Raw genomic sequence first — 12,971 nt, 5'->3', positions numbered from 1 at the left:
GTTTCTTTGCCAATGTCTTTCCCCTGCATTAGAAAGTAATAAGCCAGATGGAAGTACAACACACATCTATGCATTTCTATAAAAACTGACCTGCCCTGAACTTATAATCTCTCTCTCTCTCTCTTTGTTTTTCCTTAAAGTGATGGCTGTCCATTCGTCCTGTAAAAGTTGTAAATATAAACCTGAATGAATGGGAGTAGAAACTGTGTGTGCGCATGAAGACATGCTTGTGTCGCTGAGATTGAACAGATTTATGTATGTTCACGTAGCCAAGTGATAATCATATATAATAATCACTGAATAGTAATAATGTTATTGAACAGGTTAAACATTTAGATATCACAAAAAGTTGCAAAAAAGCAAAAAAAAAACCCACACACAGCTGTGAAGTCAGCTGCACATGAATAACATTAGTACAATGACAACTTTAATCAGAGTGAGTTCAGAAGATCCAAAAGTGGGACACTAAAAACAAGCTAGTGAAAGCAAAAAGTGACTTTGAAAAATTTATTTCATAGAATTAAAGCACTGATAGGAAAAAAAACTAAACATGAGAAGAATGGCAATCCTGCAGCGACCAATCAAAGAAGACTGTAATGGCTGCATTGTAAAGAAGTGAGTGAAGAAAGCTGATTTTTTTTTAGTTTTTCTGAGATATGCAGAGTTTTAACGAACAATTTGAACACTATTATTCATTTACATTATTTGTTCTCAACAGAGATGGGCAGTAATGCGTTACAAGTAACGAGTTACTGTAATCCGATTACAGGCACTTGCCCTGGTGGCCATTCTTTCAGTGGGCATTTCTCAACAACAACTACAAACACTAGTGAAGTGAATGGGCATTTAATTAAATAATGAAACATTTAATTCAATAATTAATGGCATATTTAATTCATTCATTTTGTCACTCCTGGCCCTCCACACCTCACTGCCATGATTGTTTGTGTAGTTATTGGATTCTAAAACTACTAGAATAGAATAGAAAACACATAAGATGCAGTCTCTGTTTTTTCTTCACCTTATTAATTTGAACTGAACTGAAATAAATCCGTTCTTTTCTGTATGGTAATGACTAGGACCTGTCCCAGCTGTCTCTGGTGGATTCAGTATTGTCTCCAATGTTTCTGATAACTTCCAGTTTGGGAAGTTTCCCATGCAGGTGAGGAATGCAGTGACTGACAGACTACCCCTCCTTCATTTAGGACCCATGCCAAACACTGAGTAAAGACTTCCTTGCATTAAACCTGCATAGCTGTTTTCACATTTATAACAAATCACCTAAGTGACCGGCAGTGATCGTATAGTGCTCTGAGTTGTTGCCTAAACAAGCCCTCTTCAAATCGGAGTTACAGCAGAGAGAATATGGCACTGAAGCAATGATGACAGCTTTAATAACCTATTTTATCTTCAATTATTCTTGTATGAAATTCTCTTAAAGTAGCAACTGAATTTCAACCAACTCAGCTAGCGCTGCATATTTTATTTCCTCTGTTAAAATAAAATGTGGCGGAGCCCAGCTGTAATTGTACCTTGCATTAATATGGTGTATTATTGATGGTGACACAGCACTGCTTAGCATGTCGTCCTGAATCTCAGGTGTGCCAATGACCTGTGCAGTATATGAGGCACTAAAATCCTGGTGGATTTCTGGGATACGAACAGGACGGAGTCATGTGAGCTCTATCAATATTGCACCACTTACGTCTCAGACCTGTATTTATGTATTTATGCACTGAAATCGCGCTGTAATATCCAGTTAACTGTCCACATTTGTACTCTGTTTTTCCATTTATTATATTTTTTTTCATTAATTTGTCTGAAAAAAGATCCACGTAGTAACCAAAGAGAGACTAAATCAATGGTCTCTAATAGCAGCCAAATTATAAGAGCTTTCATTAGTGATGGTGAGATGAAGCCTTGTGATGAACTGAAGCTTTCCATCCAACTGGTCGACTCATGGTTCGAAGCATTGTGACGATTCATTGGCTCTACTGCGCCATCAAGTGGACGATTAAAGTCAGACAGGCTCAATGATTATAATGATGTGATGTGTAAACCTCTAAACTTACAGTTTTTTCTGAATGCTTAAACCCTAACTGTGATTCCTGTAGCACAATCTCTAAAACTATTCATACTTATAGCAAAACCACTCACTGAGTTTGCAAAACTAAAAGCACATAAACTGCTTTGCACTCAGTTTGCAATTTTGTAACACACACTTTGCAAAACGGTAGGCACAATTCACTGCACAACACTCAATTACCAAATTTCCAACACACTCCTAGCAAAAGTATACACATGTATGGCTATCATTAACACTAATTTGCCAACTGTCTGGCACACTTTCACATGTGAAAACTTTTTTAGATAATTAGTTCACTTTGCAATCAGCCTAAGCACTATAATACAGGTAAGCTGTGTGTGCGGAGTACAATGGAGGGAGCAGAAAGAGTGAGAAGTAGAGGAGGCCGAGGAAGAGGACGTGGAGGTGAAGAAGTAGGATGAAGAGGACGACAAGGACAAGGAGGAGCAAGAGGAAGACGAGGAGGGGGGAGAGGAAGATGAGGAGGGGGGAGAGGAAGGGTAGGAAGAGTAAGAAATAGAATTGCTGATGACAATAGTGGACCATGTAATCAACCATGTAATCAACCGTGGAATGACCCTGAGGGTAGCTGGCCAACGGGTCCAGCCTAACTCGAGCCGCTACACTGTAGCAAGTACCATAAGGACATCTTGAAATGAGAATCGGTTAGTACAGTCACTTCGCACAAAGATTTGTAGCACTGCCATATGCCAATGAGAAACACACCAATACCATTGATGTAAAAATACTGAAATTGTTACTTTACAGAATTGCTAGATGACCAGATGCTGGGGGCAGAGGAAGCATGTTCACTGCAGACCAAGTAACCCATATAGTCATTATGGCGATTGCAAATAATCCTATACTTGGAAATGAACACTTGTGTTTGTTTTGATGTGTTTCAAGTACACCAGTACTTGAAGTTTGGATCCCTCTATGCTTATGGATCTATGACAGAAGTATGAGCTCAAACTGACATAGCCTACCTTGTGCACAGAGAAAGCAAAAGCCAGATGTGTTTTGTATTCATACCATCAGTGTGCAGTTGGCGCATTGTGTGCTTAGTAGATGATGGCTTGTGTGTACTGTTTGATACGGAAACACCATTTTTACGAAGGTGTGAAGAGTTAATCTAGCTGTGTTTGCTTTTGCAAGAGAACTACAATGTTTTGATTATTGGGTGACAGGTTTTCTTATTTGTGTGAAGAGTTTTGCAAAATTAGCCAATAGTTACAAAAAATGTGCTTAGGCATTCAGAAAAAACTGTAATAGAATATAATTTTATATTTATATTTCAATATCACAGTAATCTTCCAATTTAGAACTACAAGTTAAAAAAAAACTAACATAAATAAAATACACTTCAGCTAATTACTTAAAAAAATAATTTATTTTCCCAAACCACGCAGAGCCGCACTAAAAAGACTAAAGAGCCGCAGGTTGCTGACCCCTGCACTAACCTATTCAGCTGCTTGTGAATGCAAATATCTAATCAGCCAATCACATGCCAGAAAAAAAAAAGGGTGATTTAAGTGACTTTGAAGGCAGCATTGCTGTTGGTGACAGATGGGCTGTTTTACGTTTTTCAGACACTCCTGATCTTCTCAAATTTTCTCAGGAATTTACAGAGAACAGTCCAAACTGAAAAGCGAAATAAACATTTCCCTGGGTAAAAATGCCTTGTTGATTGCAGAAGTCAGAGGGGCGTGGCCATGCTGAAGGCAAGAGGAATTCTAAGCCAGTTTCTCAACCCAGCCCATCTGATATCAGTAACCACAACACATTCAAAGTCAATTAAAAGTCGCCTTTCTTGCCCGTTCCGATGCTCGCTTTCAACTTTGAAATGAGACCACTTGGACAACAGTAATGATAAATAATTGCAAATAGAGCACGTTTACAGAATTTAATGTCATTTTTATAGAGCACCTCTTATTTTAAGAAAAGATGGGCGAGACGATTTTTGAAACTAACTGCAAATTAAGCACACAATATTTAATATCTGTATTTTACCATTTTGATAAGACATATTTCAGTACTCCAAAACACTTTTATTAGACTGCCAACATGCTTACAAGTAGTAAATCCAGGTTAGTGGATCATAATTAAACATAACTCTGTGGCAAACGCAGAGTTCAGCAGGCCATCAAGGAAGAAGTGACGTGCATTTCTGCAGTGTAAAGATTCACAAATGATTTTCTCCTTAATCTACAGTCACACAAAGCGCCAGGAAAATCTTTGGTGATGTTCTCAGATGATTCTGATGCTTATCACCCAGTTCCTCGTGATGTCCTCCACACCATCAACCCTCTGTCCTCCTCCCAGTTTCTTCCTCAGCTTGCCTTTCTTATGGCCACCCCTTCCAAAACCTGACTTTTTAACTTATCCGAGCCACTTTTTGTTCTTGGAGCGGAGCTTCCTCATCCCCCCGCCCTGCAGGAACTGGTGCTTCTGCTTTTTCTTGCGCTGCTTCATGATCTGATCCTTTGTTTTCAGCTCCGAGCGTGCTTTGTGGTCACCGGAGCTCTGTACGTTTGGACCTCGTCGGCCACGGCCACGACCTGGGAGAGGCATGACACAACAAAGAGGTTGGAGGTTATAGCTCGCAAGGCTGGAAGAGGGACTTGAAGTATTTACCTTTAGAGTTGAGTTAAAACATGGTGGCTGATGTTCTATATTTAACAGGCAGACATGTTTGTGCTATTCATTTTGATGCCTTCCTACCTCTTGCTGGCTTCCTGCCTCCTCCGCCTGTTTCTCCATCTGATCCAGATCCTGTATCATCAATCTTGTATTTTTTCCTTCACTCCTCATAACTGACATGTCAGAGCGTTCTCACTCCCGAGGCGTAACATGTCGACGTTTTGTCACGTCCCGCGGCGTTCCTGAGGAACGCGAAAGGAGACCTTCGGCGTTCTTATGGTACGCGGCGGGTTATGGCTGGGATCCAGTGCAATGACGCTTCCGCGGTAATAGATGTTCCAGCCCTGTATTCCAGCCCTAAACCTAACCTTATCCCTAGCTCTGACCATAACCTTATTCCTGACCTTATCTAGCAGTTAAATGACGTAAAATAGTGTTTTCCAAATCGATTTTTAGAAAATGAACGAACATGTGTAGATTGAGTCCAAACGGTTCTCATGTGCTCTCCTTTTTCCAATGCCGTAATTTAGGAACGTGTTGGGTACCCCAAAGCATAAAATGTTGACAATTTGTCACCTAGCGAAAATTATTACGCTTTGGGAGTGAGAACGTGTCTGACCACTACCGGCACACTTTTGCACCAGAGGTTTTTGGAAAGCTTTTATTTTGGTATTTCCGCTGATCCGTGCAATAAATTTGCATGTTAGCCTAAACATTTAGATTTAACATTTAGATTTAAATATAATATTTAGATTTAACATTTAGATATAACATTTAGATTTAGATTTAAATATAATATTTAGATTTAACATTTAACATTTAGATTTAAATATAATATTTAGATTTAACATTTAACATTTAGATTTAACATTTAGATTTAGATTTAAATATAATATTTAAATTTAACATTTAGATTTAAATATAATATTTAGATTTAACATTTAACATTTAGATTGAATATTTAACATTTAGATTTAACATTTAAAATTCTGTTTTAAATATGAAAAGTTACAAATATTTTACTAAATGTTGTAAAAAAAATGACTTGTTTTGAGCTAAATGTGGAAAAATGTTGCCGTTAATTTCAGCATGTTTCACTTTACAAACGGCGCCCCATACACCTGAGCCTAAAAGGTAGTCCGAATCAATTTTTCTGGTGTGCTGTAGGTTATTGTTATGTACTACATTTGTTACTCATTTATGAAGCACAGTACGTTTCGTACTTGTAATTACCGCTACTTTTACATATACCTAAAAAGTTGTGCAAATATGTACCCATAACTTGTTTTTCAAAATATTAATAAAAGGGGTGTGTCTCCAAACAGCCATCTCTTTCCTGACAATTCCCTTTGCGCATATTCTCTTACATATGATAAGTCAACATTGAAACACCTGCGGCTTTTAGTCAGGTGCGGCTAATGTATGTACAAAACAGGATTTTCTCCTGATTTTAGCTTGTGCGGCTAATATTCAGATGCGCTTTGTAGTCCGGGAAATACGGTACATGCATTTGAATTGGGAACTCGCCCGAAACAAAGTATAGGTTTTCATTATGTGAATAACTTGAAAATCTTAGCTCAAACAGCTGCAAAACCTGTTTGCCCAGCACGGGGATATTGAAGTCTATAAGATAAAGCCATAAATATGTGTGTCTGAGTCTTCTATCAAAAGTTATAGCTATGTATATGAAGTTGTACAAAAACGCTTTATTTCGTCAAGACAGTGCATTTCTTGCGATTTCCGTGCATTTGAATGGGGAACTCGCCCGAAACAAAGTATAGGTTTTCATTATGTGAATAACTTGAAAATCTTACCTCAAACAGCTGCACAACCCGTTTGCCCAGCACGGGGATATTGAAGTCTATAAGATAAAGCTATAAATATATGAGTCTTCTATCAAAAGTTACAGCTATTTATATGAAGTTGTACAAAAACGTTTTCTTTCCGCCAAGACAATGCGTTTCTAACTAATACATGCATTTGAATGGAGTTCTCAAACGAAACAAAGTATAGGTTTTCATCTTGTGAATAACTTAAATCTTGAATCTTAACTCAAACGGCTGCAAAACCTGTTTGCCTAACACAGGGATATTGAATTGATCATTTTATATTACCATCTTTAGATGTCCATGTCTCCTCTGTGGATGATGATTGCTGCATTCCTTGGTTTTTATTTGAAAATTGGCAGTCTGGATCATCAATAACATTGTCCTCGGCCTCTGAAAGATCCTCAGTCTCTGGAGCATCTTCTTCTTCATCACTATCCCAGTTGAAAAGCAGTGATAAAGCTTGTTCAGTCATCAACCTCCTGGAGCTCATTTTTGGTGTGTTGAATTGACATGAGAACAGTGACAAGAATAGGGGAGAGAAAGTTTCTTGCATACACACCTGGGTCTGAATGTATATTCAGAAGCAGTCAAAACAAAGTACGTCAAATAGAAATGTTTATTTTGGATCTGAACAACTTTTTACTTACATAAAAGTGTGTGTCAAAATAACCCGCAACATCCTCTTTGTATACAAACACTGCAGAGACATTCCAGACACATCAAAGTGTCCATATTTTACACACTAGTTCATGACCCCAGATAAGGAAAAGTCATAAGGTTTCATGAAGAAAAAGAAAGGATGACCAGTACTTTGGTCAACACAAAAACGGGAATGGGTCAAATTGACCCTTAACATAATAAGAAGGTTAAAACCTATACTTTGTTTGGGGCGAGAACTCCATTCAAACTGTCTTAGCGAAATAAAGCCTTTTTGTACAACTTCATAGAGATAGCTGTAACTCTTGATAGAAGACTCAGACACACGTATTTATGGATTTGCCTTATAGAATTCAGCATCTCCGTGCTGGGGAAATAGGTTTTGCAGCTGTTTGAGCTAAGATTTTCAAGTTAAATTACAATATCAAAAACCATTTTGGAAACTCTTTACAAGTATCAATGTAATTAAGTTCTGGCTTTTATATTTTCAGCTGATAAGGTGAACTTCATACAAACTTGAGTTAGGAAAAATCAAACTTTGTCTCGTGAGTGTACATTGTAGTGTACTGTGACTGCTCCATCACAATGTATAATTTGACTTGTGAGGTACACACAACATACACACACAAGGCCAAGAAGAAAAATCTTAATCGTTGATCTTCCAACTTTATCTTTCTGTTCTGGTTTTAGAGTCATCGTTTTCTTGACTCGTACTTTGGGAATCACCCTGTTGTGAGAAAAGGGTAAGCTGGGAGAGCATACAGCATTATACAAGCAGAGTGTTTTACCTGTATCGGTAGATCTAAGGCATAAACCTGTTATTTAAAAAGAAGTTAACTGACGTGCAGATTTAATTTTAAATTATTTCATGAACTGTCCAGGAATTACAGAGAGCTTTATACTGATATGCTAAAATTCTCTGAGTGTATTGGCTGTATATGACAAGTATTTGTAAATCATTAGTAGTTATTCTTGCATAGGTGTTTTGCTTGTTTTAAATTTGTGCACTATTTATTTTTGTATTTTGTAATCTATCTCTGATTCACTTTTTCTTACTGACCATTGTGTTACTGTAACATGTGAATTTCCCGAGTGTGGCATTAATAAAGTCTGTGTCTATGCCAAACCTCCTTTTTTAAATTTACCAACATTTCTGATTTGCAGCTAAGACTGTGACATGTTTTCACAATTTGCAAGCCAGAAGAGTGATCGCTCTTGAAGCCTGGTTGCTGCACAATACTAGGACTACTAGTTCTAGTTCTAGTACTACTGCTACTGCACAAAGCATATTGTTCAGGAATTTCACAATTTTGTTTAAGTCTAATGTGTTGGCTTAGGCTGCTGCCCCCGCGACCCGACCCCGGACAAAGCGGATGACGATGGATGGATGGATGGATGGTGTTGGCTTACAGGTAAACTTGTTTTGGGGGTGGATAGGATGAAAACTTCCAGCATCACATAATGTTTTCCGATCAGTAGGTTTGGAGTAAAAAAGAAATGGACATATATTTGTCTTTTTTGGGCTACTTTTGTGTCAAGAAAGTTAACTTTTTTAGAACTGTGATCAAAGATAACACATAAACCCTTGAAAATGTGAATGTAAAAATTGTACAAACTCCAGAAAAAGTGGCAACTGACGTGACAAAAGTGCAGGCAATTTTTTTTTACTTAAGTAGAGGTACAGCTGTTAGTGTCAAAAACACTTGAGTAAAAAATTTAATAAAGTATCGGGTCAGAAATGTGCTCAAAGTGAGAAAGTCAAAGTAGTAACCTAACTGAACCATGTGCTATAATAAAGAAAAAATAATAATATTAGTAGATAGGACTACAAACTTAGTCAGGTGGTAAAAGGCACAAAGGCCTCAGGGGTACATTTGGCAGCCAGGGTTAGAGCTCAGACACCTGGAGCCTGGGAGTTGGGGGGCTAACAACACTGACTGGTAAAATAATCTAACATCCAAGTGTTACATGGTGTTGCAGGTGATAAAAATCCATAAACCACTGTTTAGAGGCAGTTGTAGAAGTTTTCCATTTAATAAAGCCTGCAGACAAGCGATGAGCGGTAGCTAACATTCTTTAATCAAGACAAAGAACAGATACCAAGCTTTGTGAGGGACTGCCATCGCTGGGGCAGAAGATGAGCAGAGTCTCTCACTGAGCCTAGCATGGCTCTCGGTTAAATACCTCCTTCAGGAACAAATGGCAGTACACAGCTGTTTTCACACCTTTGGTCTTTGCCCCAAAGAAAGTTTCACACTCCCTTGCCATCTCTTACAGTGGAGAAAAGACAAAAACACTCTTCCTGTGGAGTTGTCTGCTTCCCTCCAACTTCCTTACCAGACCCCCACATCTGTCTAACTGTTTGAATGGAGTATGAGGCAGACATGCTAAAACAGTGACCTAAAAGCATTACCAATAAACAATGTGATCAATACATAAATGAAAGAAATTCCTCTACAAGGTGATTGCCAGTTTTGTTGCGATTTTTAGAGACACAGAGAGTGAGAGAGATCCTGTTCTGCATTACTTTAAAAACTAAAGGGGGGTTTCAGAGCTGTTGATATACAAAGCAGTGTTCATAGAAACATTGATCAACCCTGTTTTTGGCATTGAGTGTTACATTTGTCACAGTTTCAATAAAGCTTGCAAATTCTTGCATTTATACTGGAGAGCAAAGAAAAATTAAAAGCTACTTGTACTATGGAAAATCAGTTTCATAAAAGCTACATAAACAGACCTGAAGAAGACTGTGTTTGTAAAACTAGCAGAAACGTCTGAGAACTATAAGACAGACTGTTTCTGCTATCGAAACAATTTGTGTTGTTAATCCTGAATGATTCATGTGACAACATCATAAGAAGAAGGTCATTTTACTCCACACACACACATTTGGAAAATCACATAGTTTGACCATAAAAAAAATAGTATTTGAGATCGCTGTGATCGCAAAACTGTGATTAATAGTTAAATATTATTGTTGAGGGGCACAGACAGGACTCCACACCAGGCATATGCAGAGGGGGGGGGGGGCTAGAGGGGCTTGAGCATCCGCCCCTTTCCTGATGGGTGCCCAAAGTGCCCTTTTGTTGAGGCAACTTTTTAAAAAAAAAAAGTATTATTATTTTTAATGTGTGCGTGCGGAGTCCTGTCTGTGGCCCTCAACAATAATATTTAACTAATAATCATAGTTTTGCTAAATAAAAGGATCTGGCTTGCATCAGTAACATGATCACATTTAACCAATGATCGCCCTTGACGGCAGAACTCGCTGGGTACGAGCCGGGAACGAGCTCACAAAAAGCACGCGCATTTGTTGCGGTCCGGAGCTGTAGGAGAAACACAAGTTAACTCAGAGACACGGACTGATGCGACAAAACCAGTAAGTAGGTGTACAGCGTATCGGAGACCGGGGATAGTTGTAACGTGGTCAGTTGTAACACTTCCAATTTCTCCAATCAGGGCTAAGTTTCAAATGATGTGACTCATCCTGTGCATGCCCAATTCAGTTCTGCTATCACATGTGAAAAATCAGTACATTTTGTCAAACACAGACAATTTAACACGAAAAAAAGTAATTTGTATGCCAAAAAGTAAGTTTTTCTACTTTATTTCAATTTGTAATAGCATTATCTGCTTTGCAGCTAAACTCATCAAACTTAAATTATGTTATTTGTATGTCTATGGGGATATATTCTGTGTAGGTCTTTAGAGCTAGTGTTTTAGCCGTTGGCTGTAATGTTAGCTAGTTCATGGCTATAGGAGTCTGGGTCAGTTGTAACAGCAACAGTCTGGGTTAGTTGTAACAATAACAATAACAATAACAACAGATGTTAAAACTTACCACACTATTACTTTAACTTATATTAAACAAGTTGGGGCAACGACATCAGCAGAGAGAAGTTCACTGGTCGCATTTGTATATGCGGTTAATGCCATTGGCAACACAAATCCTCCACTGTTTGTGTTCCCCACACATACGTTATGCAGGCCACTGTGTCAGAGATGGACCAGTAGGAAGTACTGGTAGTGGAAATAAATCAGGATGGGTGCAAGAAACAGATTTCCTCATCTTTCTGAAGCACTTTGCAAACCACACCAAGGTAAGCCATGATAAAAAGTAATGGAATTGCGATGCTGGTGAACAACTACATTTTTTCAGCTTCATTGTTATGTTCAAAATTGGTGCAAGAGTTGTAGGTTATAATGCCCACTGAGCCAATGAGGCCAAACTCAAGGAAGACCAACCAAAATTAATGAAATATTCAGTTGCAGAAAATTCCAGAATTTGTCTTTTTTGGGGGGTTGGAATATGTTCAAAAGCTAGATTTCTGCATTCTGTCACACACACACACATCTACATAAATGGATGTAAGTGCATTCATGTGTTGAATAAAAAAGATGTTAATGTTTTTTTAGTACCCTTATTTCATTGTGTTACATTTTACCCCAGGATATGTTACAACTAACCCAGACTATGGGGTTAATTGTAACATTTCACTCTTCGTGCTTGAGACCATACCATGCAATGGGTAATTGTGCTGCAGAGAAAATAGCTGCACTATTTAATAGCAGAGACATGTAAATACTTTGCATTACAGTTTAAATCCACTACCTTAAAAGAGCTCCAATTTACAGACAGAAATGTCAAAAATGTTACAACTATCCCCGGTCTCCCCTACACTGTAGTGTATAGCACCCAGGAGTATCAGCTTATTACGTACACGTTGGTAAGTTGTCTTGTTGCAACGAACGAACTGAAACAAATGAACTGAAACAAATGAGCGTACTGTGTGTGCAACAGCGTGACAAACATTACCTGTCCTTTTATTAACTGCACATGTAGTGCTGGTCATAGCTGCTGGCTACCTGTGTAAGGCTGTAATGGGTCTGTAGCTCTGTCACCGTTTTAGGGAACATATTTAGTTTTAAAGTAAGTTACAGAGCTTTTCCTGCCTTTCTGGAGGGATTATATTTCACTAAAAACGATCTAATATGCATGTCCACATAATTATGCATTATTATAATATTTTAAAAAACACACGCTGTATTTTAAAGAACATACATTAAGTGGTAAATGGCCTGTATTTGTATTTTACTAAAGCGCTTTACACATCCAGTCATCCACACACTGGTGATAGCAGCTACATTATAGCCACAGCCACCCTGGGGCGCACTGACAGAGGCGAGGCTGCTGGACACTGGCGCCACCGGGCCCTCTGACCACCACCAGTAGGCAACGGGTGAAGTGTCTTGCCCAAGGACACAACGACCAAGACTGTCCGAGCCGGGGCTTGAACGGGCAACCTTCCGATTACAAGGCGAACTTCCAACTCTTGAGCCACGATCGCCCCAAGAAGCCAAAATTTGGATTTTACAGCAGTAAAATTATTGTATCTCAAACAGTTTAAAAATGTAATAAGCTTTGCCCCTGCACAGAGTGGATAGTGAAACAAATGGAATCATCATAATGACATTATTTCATATTTATTACTTCCCCCTCCTCATTGCTTTATTATTGTAGCTCTAGTAATAAATAATAATGTAAGGATTCTGGATCAGCACCATGATGCCCATAGTATATACAGTATTCTGAAGAAGGTCTAAAATGTCACTGTGTGTGCGTGCATGTGTTTGCTTTATGTAAATGGATTTTTTTAAATTATTACTCATGATATAACATTGTCCAGACATGCCTGGTAAGGACATGAGGAGGAAACAGTAGGAGCTGTGTGAGGCTACTAAAGGCATTGCTATAACAT

General features: G+C 38.4%; 1 long non-coding RNA gene across 1 annotated transcript; it reads right to left on the bottom strand.

Annotated features, from left to right (window-relative positions):
- Positions 1–3,974: 3,974 nt before the first annotated feature.
- LOC145432219 (uncharacterized) lies at positions 3,975–5,151 on the bottom strand. Its single transcript, XR_013912499.1, has 2 exons — positions 4,808–5,151; positions 3,975–4,644 (listed from the first exon to the last, which is right to left on the bottom strand). It is a non-coding gene; the product is annotated as an uncharacterized LOC145432219 (long non-coding RNA).
- Positions 5,152–12,971: the final 7,820 nt, after the last annotated feature.

Source organism: Astatotilapia calliptera, chromosome 12, assembly GCF_964374335.1.
Source record: "Astatotilapia calliptera chromosome 12, fAstCal68.1, whole genome shotgun sequence".
Classification (NCBI taxonomy): Eukaryota; Metazoa; Chordata; class Actinopteri; order Cichliformes; family Cichlidae; genus Astatotilapia; species Astatotilapia calliptera.
Note: the sequence above shows the minus strand (reverse complement) of the source record. Positions and strands in the feature narration are given on the sequence as shown.